The sequence below is a fragment of the Anser brachyrhynchus genome, assembly GCF_964034855.1.
Source record: "Anser brachyrhynchus genome assembly, chromosome: 2".
Taxonomy (NCBI): domain Eukaryota; kingdom Metazoa; phylum Chordata; class Aves; order Anseriformes; family Anatidae; genus Anser; species Anser brachyrhynchus.
Window position 1 is genome coordinate 115,078,233 of NC_137695.1, and position 16,074 is coordinate 115,094,306.

The 16,074-nt window shown below is 35.5% G+C and overlaps 1 long non-coding RNA gene across 1 annotated transcript in view; it reads left to right on the top strand.

Moving 5' to 3' along the window:
• The window catches only part of LOC308190500, an 88,899-nt gene extending 78,458 nt beyond the window's left edge, over nucleotides 1–10,441 (top strand). The window contains exon 3 of the long non-coding RNA XR_013947273.1: nucleotides 4,353–10,441. This is a non-coding gene — a long non-coding RNA (uncharacterized lncRNA). The remainder of the gene's footprint in view (nucleotides 1–4,352) is intronic.
• The last annotated feature ends 5,633 nt before the right edge of the window (nucleotides 10,442–16,074 follow it).

Sequence of the window (16,074 nt, forward strand, 5' to 3'; positions counted from 1 at the left end):
AAGGTCACCTAATTATTTTTGCATTTTATGATGTTTATGGCTATGCTCTGATATGTAGTCATGTGTATGCAATCTCATTAAGCACTAATGCTATCTTTGTAATGAAAACAATCCATTTTCTAACTTAAGATCTAATTTTCTCATTTGTTTCATCTTTGATTTAAAAGAATTAGGAGCACAGGACTTTGTCTGAATGAGTATACCAGGTCTGAAGCTTATTATCTTATTATTAAATTAATGCAATGAATGACAAAATGAATTTGTTGAAAAAATATAACTTGCTATAATTATGCTGTAGGAAACCACACACATATTTGGAAAGACTCACTCAGACTTCCTTTCGCAAAACTGGAGGATAGGGATCCCATTGTTTAAAATCTGCAGCAAACAGAAAGGATCTTATTAAATTCTGTCAACATTTTTCAAGTACAGTGGAAACATCAGTATTTTCATGAAGAATTAATGGGCCTACTTCCACTCATAAGCCTCAAGAATGATAATAGCATTTAATATATGTGGAATATCAAGATGGAATCTGAGAAGCACAGAAAGATTTTCATAAAATACATTTACTTATTTATTAATTTACATCTGGGTCTTTCTTCACCTGGACTACCCGAGTTTGTTTGCTGTAATGTTGAAAAATAACTGACTTTAAACTAGAGTAATTTTTCATAAGTCATTCAATTTCCATATTAAAAAAAAAAAAAAAGTTATTTAGACAACAAACATTTCAAAATTTTTCAGTTTTCACCTGTTTTAATTTTTGCAGATGTCAGCTGCTTCCCAACTCTCTTTGGATCCAAAAATGCAAGGGGAGGGTGTTGCCAAAATCTTTTGATTTAAGGATAGTTTCTGATCCAGAGCATACCAGCTATTCACCAATAAAGTCAGGCCATTCCAAAAAACAAAGTTATAGCTTCTTTCCTTTAAAATGTTACCAATAAAAACTGGCTGAATTTCCAAACACATGTGAGGGATTTGCCCAGGAAGTGGTAACTCAGATGAATAACAGAAGAAAAATTTCAGTCTTGATCCTTGCCCTACCTTATTCTGATGTAATTAATTTTTATTTATTTATTTATTTATTTTTAATGCAGTAATGTAGCTACAATATGAGATGGAAAAGCTGGAAAAGCCTTCATCCCTGTCCTGGGAGATAGCCAGTGGGTTAAGCAAATCCTCCAGGGGGCTGGGGGATCTACTTGCTCCAATTTGAAGAGAATGAGATAAACTGAGTGTGCTTCATGGGTATTGTCCTAAGTGTGTGTGTGTTAGTGTGTTATAAAAGGTGAGTTCTGCTCTGTCCGCTGCACCCACAAATGTTGAGAATACCCCATGACTCCTGGACTGTATCCAAAGTACAGGCATCACACTTTCTCTCCTCCACGTTCATCCCAGAAGAAAAGCTGATACATGTGGTGCATGCTGTGCAGCAAATTTGTGCAAGGGCCCTGAAAGGATGGTGTGATAACAAATGCAGTTCAACACCAATACATACGAATGTGTGCTTGAAATAAACAATTCCTACATCTTACAACATCCGTAACAACACAGTAATCCTAGCATCTGTTGCAACAATGACATCTAGTCCCTAACATCTAACACAATTAGCACAACACTTAATGTTTATGGCAACACAGCAAGGGGACCTCAGTTTAACAGCAGAACTCAAATAAAGCTGGTGCTACTCAGCAGATATTCAGAGGAGCTATTAATGAGCTTCATTACAGGAGACATAACAGACTGAATATATAAATAACATTATAATGTCTTTCTATAAATGAGTGGATGCTGAAGTCTCATCCTGGACACAGTACTGGTCATCTTGTCTCAGAGAATGCGTTGTGGGGGCAGAGTCAAGGAGAGCTCACAAACTAATGATGAATCCTCAAACGTATCTCAGAGACAAAGAGATTAAGAAATTAGGATTGTTTACTTTGGAAATAAGAAGAAAGGACATGATGAAAGTATCTGAAATACTTTTGGAAATGTGTAAAAGACAGAGTGATAGAGTGATATGATTATTGTGTAAAAGAGAGAGTGATGTGACTGGGAATTACTCTTTTCCATGTCTCAGAGCACAAAGACAAGAGTCCGGTCAATGAAATTAAAATGAGGGGAATTAAAGCTGACTCTCTGGGACCTACTGGCACTGCCCAGCCTCCTGGGGGCCTATATCCACCATGTACAGGGCGCAGGACCCTATTTCATGTCAGTCCCTGCCTCTGTGCCCCTGTCCCTAGACTGTTGTTTGTATTCTGTATCTCCTGGGCTGACCCAGGCCCGCTACCTTAGTCTTCCCTGGTTTTCATGAAGCCAGTGGGGCCCATGGCTGTCACCACCCTCACTTGCCCAGCTGGTCCCCACCGTGGTCCAGTGCCAAGTTGAGCAGACACAGCAGGGCCTGTGCCACAGCCACCATCAGCTCCCAACACCCCTTCCCACCAGCAGCAACCCTACTCTTGCTGCTCCCTGGCAACTTGTACAACGAAATACTGAGTGCCAAAATCTGTAATTGATTTTCAGAACTCACTGCCAAAGAGAAATGTTGATGAGAAGAATTTAGGGGGACTCAGAAACAGGAAAGCCATTAATCTGCATATCCATACTTAATTAATTTAACAAAACATTAATTTTTATGGAAGGCACATTAAACCTTCAGGCTTCAACCAACTCCTATTAGAGGTAGATGGGGAGATAGCATCTATGTGCAGGAAGAGTTTGTTTCACAGATTGCTGTGGAAGAAAACTTCTTCCTCTGAAGTTTCTGGTACTGACTACATGATAGAAGATAACTTATGTTTCAGCTCTTCTGTTTGCCACTACAGAACCAGAAAGTAGATAAAAATTATAAAATAATTCTCCCTCAAGTGATCAGTGGTGCCTACATGCCTCATATTCTCAATAAATAAACTACTTGCAGTGCACTGTAATTGTGTAGTTTTGTAAAAATGTAGATCTCTAATGGAAATTCCTTTATTTATTTTATTTTATTTTATTTTATTTTATTTTATTTTATTTTATTTTATTTTATTTTATTTTATTTTATTTTATTTTATTTTATTTTATTTTATTTTATTTATTTTATTTTACTTTATTTTATCCATTCCATCCTATCCTATCCTATCCTATCCTATCCTATCCTATCCTATCCTATCCTATCCTATCCTATCCTATCCTATCCTATCCTATCCTATCCTAGTCCAGTCCATTCTCTAGGAACAAATATTTTCCATCTCAAATGCAGGAGCTGTGTATCTGGAAATCATGTCATGGAAATATGAGTTGATGCAAAAGAGGGCCTATTAAACCCCCTTAGGGCTGCTTCCTCCCTACACCACTCATCCACTCTATTCTGCAAATCTTAGCCCAGAAATAATCAGATTTTTAACCTCATGTTACATTGTTAAATGCAGTTCTGCATGACTAGCAAACTAAAGATGGATAAAATCCTAGTTTTTATTTGAAAAATTTAGTACAGTCACTGTTAGTCACATAGGTCTCTATTCTTCCCTTCTTGTGCCATATTTACATGGCTTTACTTGGCTCTGGATGTCCATATTACCTTTGTTGGAATGATCTCAGGCAACCCTGTACAGCATTGCACTATACTATTTGTCTGGAGATGACCTCCAGAATTATCTTCCATCTTCAACAATTCTGTGATTCTGTGATACATTAAACAATAGTAGTTTAAAAATGGAATCCCTTACAGATCACTTTCCTATTTCCTCTTTGTTATGATAGACATCAATCTCTTTCTTTCCAGAATAAGAAGTGGGCATTATCTAGGGTACCACTCTCAAGGGGCTTCTGTGTTCTTAAAAGGCAAGCCTAGAGGACAGTGTTTCCCAACAGTGGAAAGTTTGCAAAGCCAGAAAAATAAAAAAAGAAAAATAAAAAAGAAAAAAGAAAAAAGAAAAAAGAAAAAAGGAAAAGCTTGTGTTTGTTTCCTCTATTAAAATACATTGCTTCTTCACCGTGGGACCTGAGAAACCCATCAGGACAATCACAGATTTTTTGAATACATTTTATTTGCACTGTTTCCAGTCAGTTGATATGCTGTGTTACCACTAAGCTCCAATTTTCATTTTCCAACTCCTGGATTTCTTTTGTATACCTAACTCCAGTGGTTAAAGTTAAGTTTATAGTCTGCATTATTTCAGTTGTGAACTGCTTTGTTCTGCTTCTTTTAGAGATGGACTAATGATTAAATTAAGAAAAAGCACATTATTTTGGTATACCTTTAAATAAGGTTTGAATTTTTGACCCTGTAAATCTGTCTGCTGCAAAAGTACATGATTAACTTGTCTGATCTTAATCAAGATTCATCTGTATGTCTTCCTCAGGTACATTTGCCTTTTACTGGATGGTATAAAATATGAAGATGGCAAGATAAAGCTCTCCATAATTTTATGTGTTATGTGTTACATATAAATGAAGTCTACAAGAGTTGACAAACAGATGGTACCTGGTTTGCCAGAGCAACACAAGCATCTCTGAAAAGAGAAATGACAAGCAGTGGTGTAACGGGGAAAATAAATGAGAATTATTTGTATTCCTGGTTGCATTAATTAATATTACAGGTCTGAAGGGGGATAAGAATCATAGTGAGACTCCTTGAATAGGCCTAAAAATATTTGGCCACGGTATTCTTTACCAATAAGAGGTTGTCTGTATTGAACTTAAGCTAAAATGTGGAAACTAGTGGAAAACAAATCTTTTTATTAAGTATGATGTGTATATCTTATCTGATATTCATTATTTCCCATATCAAAATCATACTTATACTGGGAGTTCAGCTTTACTTTTGCTCATATACAGAAAATTTCTAGAGTACTTATCAATAAGGCCCACACAAATGTTTATTAAATCACAGTAAGAAAAACTTCAAAAAATTAGGATCAAATCACGACATTTTTACTGCAACATTTTTCTCCAAGTCATTCTCTTGCCTTGAAAGTTTCACTGAAAATAATCACAATAACTGTGAGAGTCAAACTGGAGCTCTTAAAGAACAAATAATAATAATCTCTTAGCAGTTCTCCTGAAAAGTTCAGTGCAATCAAGATCGGAATGTTTTTCTTCCTTGTTGTTTGTTTGTTTGTTTTGTTTTGTTTTGTTGTTTGTTTGTTTGGTTAATGACTATGATGAAAAGAGAGATCCTTTCAACCATTCATATTTTGCAAAAAATTGACAAACTGGGCCTAGTGACCTTGAAGGGCTGATTAATCACTCCACAAAGATGTCTGAAAGAACTCTACTAGGGAATATTCAGATCCTGACTTAGGTGGCCCCAGATCTGAACTGGATTAAATTGGATTTAATGTCCTCCTTACCTCCCTTCATTCTATCTCGTATTTTCAGCATGTTGTATTAACAAAGATCAAAGCAGAACAAGAACAGCTAATACTCTGTCGCATAAACATTTCACCAACACAGTGCAACATGTAACACATAAAGATAAGACTTAAGCAAGCTATGCAAGATCTTCTATGAGAAGACATTTTTTTATATATTCCAAGAAAAGAGACATTGAATTTGAGTGAACAGAAGCCATTTCATAAATAATAACTACTGATAAAAGGCCTCTTTTTGTATGTATTCATTGTTATCTGAGTACAAAGCATATAGGAAGGGGGGGAAAAAAGGTGTAAAATAAAAAATAAGAGAAAAACAAGATAACTAGAAATGGGTGCAGAGCTGTCCGGAAGATTTCTGAGAGATAGTTCTGATTCCCTGAAGTTGTTTTTCAGTTGTGCTCAGATAGCCTGTCACTGCAAGCTGCTTCAGAGAGCAGGGATATTTTTCTCTTACTTATGTTTGATTTCTCATGATGGTTGTACTGCCAAAATGTTACATATAAGAGAAGAGACCAAGAATGAGTATGGTGAAGGATGTTATCATGGAAAGAAAAATCACAGTTAACTTCCAAGAACGGCATTGTCTCCAGGGATTGTTTTAGACAATTTGCAGAAATCAGGAAGAGATTGTTCAAATTTATGATTTTTTTTTTAATTATTCCTTTGGAGTATTTTGTTCATCTCCATTTCAAATGTAAACCATAGGTAGTTATCCAAAACCTTTAATTTCACAAAAGCAATGCCTTATAGAACAAGCACTTTTTCTGTAATTATTTTGTTACACTGTATGCTCTAAATATCAAATGGACACAATATAAATGTGCATCTTTGCAAGTCAAAAATTAGACCACTGCTCTTATGTTTAGTAGCACTGCAGTCCACAAAAAAAGTCCTATTAAACGTAATAGTTGCTTGTGGTATAAAATGTCAGTCAGCAGGAGTCAGTTTGTTATGAAATACAATCCCCCTAAAACCATATTTGATAAGAAATTGAGTGTGGTTTTGGTGATGTTACCTAAAGGAAGTGCAGCTTTTCAAGTTAATGATTCAATCTCTGAAATATTACAACTACAAATATTAGATTGTTTAGTAGTAGTAATTATAAAGTGGGTGTTATAAATAACAACATATGGCATCGCTGTGAATTAATTCCTGAGGCTCTGATGCCATTCATAAACCTCTCACAGTTTATGACTGCAGCTGAGTTCTTGAGTGAAATACATCCTTGTGTTTACTCTAGGGCTATCTATTATGCTCCATGTAATTCAAATGTATTCCATTTTTGATCCTCATGCTTTGCCTCTGAATTGTTTTTCCCCAATCATTAACACAAGCCTGTAACTTTTTCCCTTAATATAAATGCTCTTACATTTTTCATGAGAAAGAATACATCTGAACTGCAAGATGGTCTTATTGATGTCACTGTTTTAAGTTACTCTACCACAAATCACATATTCCACCAATTCACGGCCTTTCAACATTTATGGTTGGAGTAAAGGGAGCAATTTCTATATTGAAAGGAAGATTTAGGGACATATTTAATTCAGTTTTTCAGCTGGACAAGAGAAACAAATTCTGGGTGACCAGCTGGCTTTCTGCAGATCAACATTGATTCATGAACTCTAAATAATGTTATTATACTGCAATGACCTTCTTGAAATGGATCCAAACATAAAGCCTCTGGAAAGACGTTAGCTCATCAGCTTAGCAGAGACAGCACAAAAAGTTCCTGATATGGAGTCCTCTTACAGACACTCAAGGATTCATACTGCCCTGACAGAGATGTGATACAAATCAAAGCATTAACTGAGTAGTAAGAAAAGAGGAGAAGATACTGTAATGTGATATACTGCAGCACTGTCTATCAAAGTGGTGTCTGTCAAGGTGTCTATCTAGCTGAAGGAATACAACTTCTTTCTAATAAACTGAAAGGTCTTGGGTCAGGATAAAATTAAGAGTGCAAATTGACCAGAGAAGCAGGAAGAATTCAGTTTCTGTTCAATGAAAATATTTTCTATGAAGCACCAAAAGTTAGCTGAGAGTAATAAAAAATGAATACAGGAGTAATGTCCCTGTCCTAAATAACTTAAAAATAAGGTGACAGATGAACAGTGTCAATCATTTTTGTCTGGACTCTCAAAGATAAGTTAGCACTCTGTGTTTTAATGAAACATTTCTGTAGGCTCTGCATATCTAGACTTCTGATGAATGCAAGCCCTGACACTTCCCAATTTTGTCACTGCAGTCTGAGTATTCACCTGTTATTTAAGCTTCTGCTAAGTTTTTGGCAAACTAAACATTCTTAAGAATGTTCCCAGACACTAAAGCCAACTAATGTGAAATGGACAAAATCCAGGCTTATTCCTCAGCCTTCAAAACTGGGGGCCTGAGGCAAACAACCTATGGGAAAGGATAGATCCCATGAATGTTTCATATCCCAAACTGTATCTGAGAATTATCTGAGACTGCCAGTTGACGTGGACTGACTAATCTGTATTATGGTATCAACACACTATGTCTAGAGCAAACAACATATTTACAGGCGTTAAGTGGGAAGTAATTTGCTGAGTGTAATTTGTGCAAATGCACTTATTCTCTTTTCCCTCTACATTCCTTACAGTCTTTCCACTGTAAAAGAACAATCCCAACATCTCCGTTAGCATTCAGGTTGTAGCCCTTATGGTTCTTCCAGCACGGGACACACAGGTCTTGGTGTACTTCTCAATTAACTTGTCAGAAAGAACACCAAAACTGTGGGTTCTCTTCCAAATTTATCTGGATCTGCCCATCTGGTTACCTTCAGTAAAGGTGAAATTAAACAGGAGAGAGTTCCCTGCAGACATGGAATCCTTTTTAATCCTTTATCTTTACATGGGAATACAATTATTTTCAATCCTTATCATCTACATGATTTTGGCCCCCCTATACATGGTAACCATTAATAGCATCTGTTACATTTGGGATGCCTCTGAATTGTGGTGGTAGAAGTGGTTCTCTTCATGTTGTTCCCTTGTATCTCCACTGTATAAGTATGTCCCACAGGTTTGTCACATAATAGCCTGTATACTCATATGTACTCCTGTCTACCTTGGCCTTTCTTAATGCAGAATTTCTGCTGTTGTTCAAAGGTGCTTTCTTTGGACCATCATCCCATATTCTGATGTTTCATTTCTGTAAAAATATCTGAACTGCAGCATTTGGTTTCATTGATCAGCTTAGACTTTGCTGTATTCCATGACTCGCTCATAAAATAGTTTGCATTTTATGAAAAGTATTTTCACAATTAAAATTTTGCCTTTAGAGATCATGTAGACTGTGCTGTTAAAGATCTCACAATGTAAGGAATTTTTTATGTACCTCAGCAAAACCTGGCAGAGCAGTCAGCCTTAGAAAGAAAGTATAACAGGTGTAATTAATCATTACACTGCAAAATAATAGCTCATATTAGGGAAAAGGTGAGCATCATCTAAAAACCATGCATTTTGTTTTACTTTAAACCTGACAAATCAATGCCATTTACCACAGCACAAAAAAAAAAAAAAAGGAAAAAAAAAAAAGGACTGTACTTATTAGTATGGATCTACGTGATAAGTCGTAATAAATAGAAGATGCATCCTGTTAAGAAAGATGAAAAAATTCTCAAACAAACCTTGATTAAATGAGACGTACTTCTTCTTAGGTCTCTGACTATAATGCTACACTATTGGAAGATTACTCCAGAGTTTTAGTAGTCTATATGTATGTACAATAATCATTAGAACTGTTAGGGTGATGAAGACTTAGACTTTTGACTAAACTAACAGTTTTTCCAAGAGCAAGGGTCAGAAACTTTATGGAATTACTTTTCTCCATTACTAACTTGCAATAAATGGTTCCTGTGTATTGTCCTATTTCTATGGCTGGTTGTGAATTGCTGCCCTAAATAATGAACTAAAAATATGAGTTCATTTCTGTACTGTATTATGAATGTGTTATTGTCACAGCATGTAATTACAATCATTCACAGTGTGAACATGAGGTCTGAATAGTAAATTGTCCTGAAAACAGTCTTCTCCTGTGAATTTATGAATTTCCAAGCTTACCTCTCATAATGATTAATACTGTATTACTATTTCACTCTCAGGTCATTCAGCAGAACAGCCACCATACCTCAGAAGTCACGGAAGTGAAAAAGCACTTACTGCACAATGAAAATAAGGTCTTATGACAGTGTAATTAATGGATATTATCCTTTTATAGAATGAAGATGCAGACATTAAATATATGAAATCATCAAAAAATCTTCTAATACTGATGCTAAGATTAAAAGTTTAAAATGGGATTGTCAGCGTAAGAAAAGAATGGCTTTATAGTGTCATTTGGCACCATTTGTAGTGGGAGGAACAGTTTTCCATAGGCAGGGAGGAAACATCTACAAAACAAGAAAATAATAAATACTCCATTAGCAAGACATTTTTGTACCAGTGGTCAGAAGATTTGTACTTTGCAGCATTGAGTGTGCAAGTTTTCAAGACAAATCGGTTCATATTAATCTGTAATGACAATGTCTATCTCATAGTGAAAAACATCTGCAATGAACTTTGAGGCAGGAAATTTTCTGATTTTTTCCTTGAGCTATTGTATTGCAGTAGTGGTTCTCTACAAAATACATTCAGAAAATTGACTTACTTGTATTATAAACTGCATTGGGTATTGCTACCCTTTATCCAATTTTCATTAAATTATTTTTTTCTGAGAAAAACTGTGCTTTTTTTCTTTCCCCCTTTTTAATTCCTCTTCCAAAATACTTTTTTTTTTTTTTAGTAACCTATGCAGAATCAAGTATGATCACACAGAATGAGAAAAGCCATTTTGTGTGAAAACATTTCATATATATATATTTTTTAAATGATTGCACTGCTACAGAATTTTTTTTTTACCTGTCATCCTTTCAAAATTCAAAATTTAATTCCCAGATGTCAATAGTTGTTTATACAATTTCTTTTACTTTCAATTCTTTACAATTTTCACATGGATTTTTTATTATACTTCTGTGAAGGAATGCAAAAAATATATTAATCCTTTTCACATTCTGCTATTAATCTGTTGGCTTTAACCAGAGATTTTTTGCTTTTTTATTGGTTTATCTGTAGACTTAACAAGAATAAGCTTACAGAATGCTTAGATGGCTGAACAAAAATGACCTTTAAAAATACTCATATGGTATGTCTCTATACCTGGGCCTTAGCCCTTGTCTGTTCTGAAATAATTAATAACATCATTTGAAGCAACAGAATAATATCGTTCAAAAACTCAGATTTTATATTACAGTTTATATGGTTGGCAGTTTACTTGTTATTTAAATGAAGTGAGTCTGCTAAATTTCTCTGTAACTATTTCAGTAACCATCTAAGAAATATTCTGTCAATCTGTTAAGCACAGGTTTCTCCTCTGGTCATACATACACAAAGGGAACAAGCAACGTTAACTGATATTGAAATTTTAAAGTAAAATTATATAATAATGTTCACAAAGCTATTGTAGGGCCTCAATCTCAGTGATTTCAATGTGCGTTAGGCACCTGAAAACATTTATAAGTTTACTACTGCATTTAATAGGCAATAACATGTTGATCTGGGAACCAACTGGCTGTATTAGGATCTCTGGGTTTGACATCTGACTTTACTTCATTATAGTAGACAGAAAAAGAGGAAAAACTTGTTTGAAACACAAATTCTGAAGCAGTATCTGCTTCAAGATGCACGAAGGATCTTGGGTGCTTAAGTGCTGTGAAAAATGTAGCATCAACAACTGTCTGACCCCTGTAAAAGCCACTGCAATATCTGATTATAGCATTTTAAGCACTATTATTTCTAGTTTTCTTCAAAAGTTTTAAATGAAAATGATCATGAAACATATGCACTTAATTAAGATTTGAAATTCACCTCAGTTTTCATTTTTGCCTGTTTTACACTTTCTTTTTGTTCCTACTTAAGCACAGAGGCTCAGAGAATAATGTATACTGCCACCTCCTTCTGGAATACTAGAACTACATGAAGCTGCATCATCTGCTGGGTTAGCCTGGAATAATATGATGTGAGAGCCCATCTATTTATAAAAGATTATAAAGAGTGAAGTGATAAAACAGTCCTGATTTGTTCTCTTCTTCTAATGAGCTTCTAGATCAAAAGCAAAGTCAATGTACTTCAAGTTCATAAACTAAATATACAGAAAGTGCCATAGTCTACTGCCAGTTGCTATTCACTTTGAGCGCTAACGTAAGGGTAGCAGAATCCTGTATTAATGCAACACTGTTCCAGATTCAATATGATCACTTCTGTTAGTCATCGTGCATGTAATATTCATGTATCTAGTGTAAGAGATAGTAAGCAACTATCTGGCATGAAAATCTGCTTTCAGTTACAGGATATCTGCAGGATAATCTGTGAAGTTTGCAACAGAACAACTCGCTTCCCTAAGGGCCTGACCAAGCCTAGCCAGCCCTATTCAAAAACCAGCCTCCATTTTATTCTGAAGTGAGAAAGTCTGAGGACTGCAAGTCCCTGAGCATGTCTGGCAGGCAAAGCATCATCATCGAGGAAGAAGAATAAAAAAGGCCAGACTCCTCCATGTAGCAGAGACCAGGAAGATGCACCTTGAAGCAGTCTCTAGAGAGAAGGGCTGTAGGCAATAAATGAAACCTTTCTTATCAATAGTTAATCTGTAAAATTCCCAACACCTTGTTATTTTCTGTGTCTATTTAAATATTACTACTGTAGAAAAGGAAACTGGATGTGAGAAAATAGCCAGAGAAAATTAAGACAAATCTTTAATAATCCCATTTAACTGGCTAGGGTTTCTGTGTTTGTTTGTTTTTGAATTGCATTTAGTGCCTATAACAGGCATGATCTAGCTTAGTTTTCGGAGGAGAGACTTAAGACCTGGTGATCAATGGTTACTTAAATTTTCCTAAGCGATAATCAATAAGGATTTGCAGCTTGTAAAACTGTATCCCGTCTAAAATATATTTATATCTAATGGAAACTTTTCAAGCCTTGATACCTCAGCTTGGATACCTTTGTGTTTGTAAGTATGAAACCTGCTGTATATGCAGTTTTAGATGTGTTTTATGTGTTATCTGCATAAAAGATTACTAAGTTATGGGAAGAAATGATTAGCAAGTAAAGCAGACAAGTAAGAAGGGTTTTTTCCTCTTGCACGAAGATCATGTCACAAAGTATGTAACTTTTAATTTTATCATTTACGTAGTATTTACTGTATTAACATTTCAGGAAATTTAAAATACACAAGAAGATATGGCAACATAACTTCTAAAATCTGCTTTTCTACTTTTGGGAATGAAGCATGCAACCTTTGATCCAGTGGGAAGTTTTAGGGATTGCTGAGATAATGTAAACGTACATATCATGGTTTGCAAATCAGTAGCCTACTTTTAAAATGTAAAACTGCCTTTAAAATTTTAAAATATATCTGAGATTGAATGATGTACTTAATAGTCTTTATATATATATATAAATATTTATATAATTATCCCAACAATAATTTGGATATATTGCCATTCATTTAGAAAGTAAAGAGAGAAGAACCACCTGAATCAGGAAGCAAAGTCCTATTGATCTTTTTTTTTTTTCACTCTAGTGTCTGTCATCGATGAACCCTCATCCAAAGGCCAAAAGCGTCATCTAGTCTTAGCTAATAAGCTGACACTGATAGACTTTGTATCAAATGTTGCTTGAATTCAGGTTTAGATAGATATTGGAATTCGATTCTTCCTTTTCTTTTTTCTTTTTTTTTCCTTCCTTCTTTTCTTCTTTTTTTCCTTTTCCTTTCCTATTTTCTGATTTCTTTTTCTCCTTTTCCATTTTATTTTATCTTTTATACAAGTCTTAATCTAACTCTGCAAAATCCCATCTCTACCTGTATTTATGCCTCTTTCTGGAGAAAACGAGCTGTTTATATTTCACCATCTGTAAATAGTATGTGATTTTTGCAAAAATATACCTTTGAATATTTCACTGGTTGTGCTTGGAACATAGAAATAGACATTATTTAGCTTTGTGCGTTATGTATTCTACACCACATGTACACTGTCTTACAAAATATTGCAAGATTTTGAAAAGCTGCAGTTGCTGTGGACTTTGATAAGGAATACAAAACTCTGCCTTTTCAGAATTTTCCATTTTTTCATGTGTTACAAAAAAAAAAAAAATGATTTTAAAAGTATGGAAAATAGGTCCAAAATTATAATTCAAATTATCTCATTCCATTCAAAACCATCTCGCTTAAAGAAACTGTTTACAGGATTTCTCCACAATGAACATGGAAATGGTGAGAAATTTCTTATTATTTTCTTTTCCCATTTCTTATTAACCAACTAAAATTCGTTGATTAAGGAGATGAATCAACTTTAAATGCTGGCAGGAGTTTTTTTCAGAACATGTTCATGCATGCATAAAGTATATTCTTACTATTGAGGATTATCAAGATGATGTGATATAGTTCTATATTTATTGTAATTAACATCGTAGTGGTCAGCATAAGTGAGCTGATCATATTTTAAAATATGCATTTAAATATTTTTAGAGTTTAAGCTGGATTGGAGTTGACATTTGCAGACACTACCTGTGGTGGTAGTTCTAAATTTATTCACCTGCCTTTGCTTGTCTTTCTTGGACGTAACTATTGAACACTGAGTTAAAATCCTTCTCATCTTAGACAGCTTTTAAAAAATAATAAATAAATGAATAAATAAATAAATAAAATCCCAGTTTTTAGACTTCTGATTCTTAAAAAATTTAGAAGGTGCAGAAATTGGACACAAATGCAAAAATATAAATTTTTATGTCTAATATCAGGTGGTTATAGTTTTGGATGCTTATTTACCACTATCACCTGCCTTTCTCCATCAACGATAGAAGGAATCTAAACAATTCTCTTAACAACAACAACAAAAGACAGCCAATTTAGATGAAATGAACATTCTCCTCTAACTTTTTTTGTTCTTTTGGCAATTAGTTTACACAGAGTGATCTACAATGTCTACAAGTTGCCTTTGCATATAGCAGCTTGAAGATGTGGGCTATGTTATGTGATACGGATATTTAGTTAATGTTATGTTTATGTATATGCAAATATTTTGTTGCTATTGATGCATGTTGTTTGCATAAAGAGTAATAATATGTCCAGAATAAAACTGTGGTAGTATTATTTTGTTCAATGCCTGAGCAGTTCTCAACCTGGGCATCTAACAGAACTGTACAATTAAACTTAAGGCAGCAGAGCTGTAAAACTACACACTACTATTCCAGCTCCCTCCCACTCACCCACCCACTGCAAAGGACATAGACAGACAGACGCAGAGAAGCTGTCTGAGAGAGAAATAGGACAGATTACATTCATAATTTATAAAGGTAGAATATTGAAAAAACAGGCTGCTTACATGTGAATCCTAAGAAATGGAGAAGGCAAGTTAAGCAAAATTTCTAGCATTTCACTTCATGGCCTGACTACATACTTGTGCATATAACATTAAAGTCAGAAAAATGCTAAAAGATGGTTCATGAAATCCCAACAGATGTGATTTAGACACAACAGTTTTATTCATTTTAATGGATTTTTTTTTTTTAGTGCTCAGTAAATTACTTTTTGTGTTTAATAAAATTATGGATTTAATGAGTAATCAGAGTAGACAAAATACACTCAAATTTTAAGAATATAAATAAGAGAGGGAATTGTAATAGTCTAGAAATGACTTTAATAAAGTATTTAATATTATTATGCAAATACTTAATTAGAAAAATCAATTCAAATTGGTTTGCAAACAAGCTAAAAGATGGTTAAAAAAAAAAGACATTATAATAACAGAACATCTGCAAAAATAAACTGAAAAAGACACAGTAAATAGGACAAAGAAACTAAGAAACCGGAAATACTAACAGAAGCTTTGAGATGAAAATGGACAGTAAACTGGTATGATAACATAATGCTTCATTAATGCTAAATAAAGAGAGGTATGATGACTGAGATAGTTAAAAATATAAAAAGATATGTAACATGTAGGAATGAGCTGATGCTAAGAAGTTATAGTGGGTTTAAATGGAAAGGTTTTGGTAGCGGGGGGCCATATGGGTGGCTGCTGTGAGAAGAATCCAGAAGCTGCCCAATGTTACATAACGGCCCCACTGCTGGCCAGAACTGAGCCAGTAAGTGATGTTGTTTGCACCTCTGTGAGTGTAGGTTTAAGAAAGGAAGAAAAAAAAACTGCTGGAACAGCAGCTGGGAGAGAGAGAGGAGTGAGAAGCAGCCCTGCAGACCCCAAGGTCGGTGAAGAAGGAGGGCAGGAGGTACTCCAAGCACTGGAGCTGAAACTGGGCCTGTGGAGAGGCCCCTGGTGGAGCAGGCTGTCCCCCTGCAGCCCATGGGTCCCACACGGAGCAGATCTCCACGCTGCAGCCCGTGGAGGAGCCCCCGGTGGAGCAGGTGGATGTGGCCTGGAGGAGGCTGCGGCCCATGGAGAGCCCCCGCAGGAGCAGGCCCCGGGCCGGAGCTGCAGCCCGTGGAGAGGAGCCCACGCAGGAGCAGGGGTCTGGGGGGAGCTGCCGCCCGTGGGGGACCAGTGTTGGAGCAGTTTGCTCCTGGGGGATGGACCCCGTGGTACGGAGCCATGTGGGAGCAGTTCTTGAAGAGCTGCTGCCTGTGGGCAGCCCCC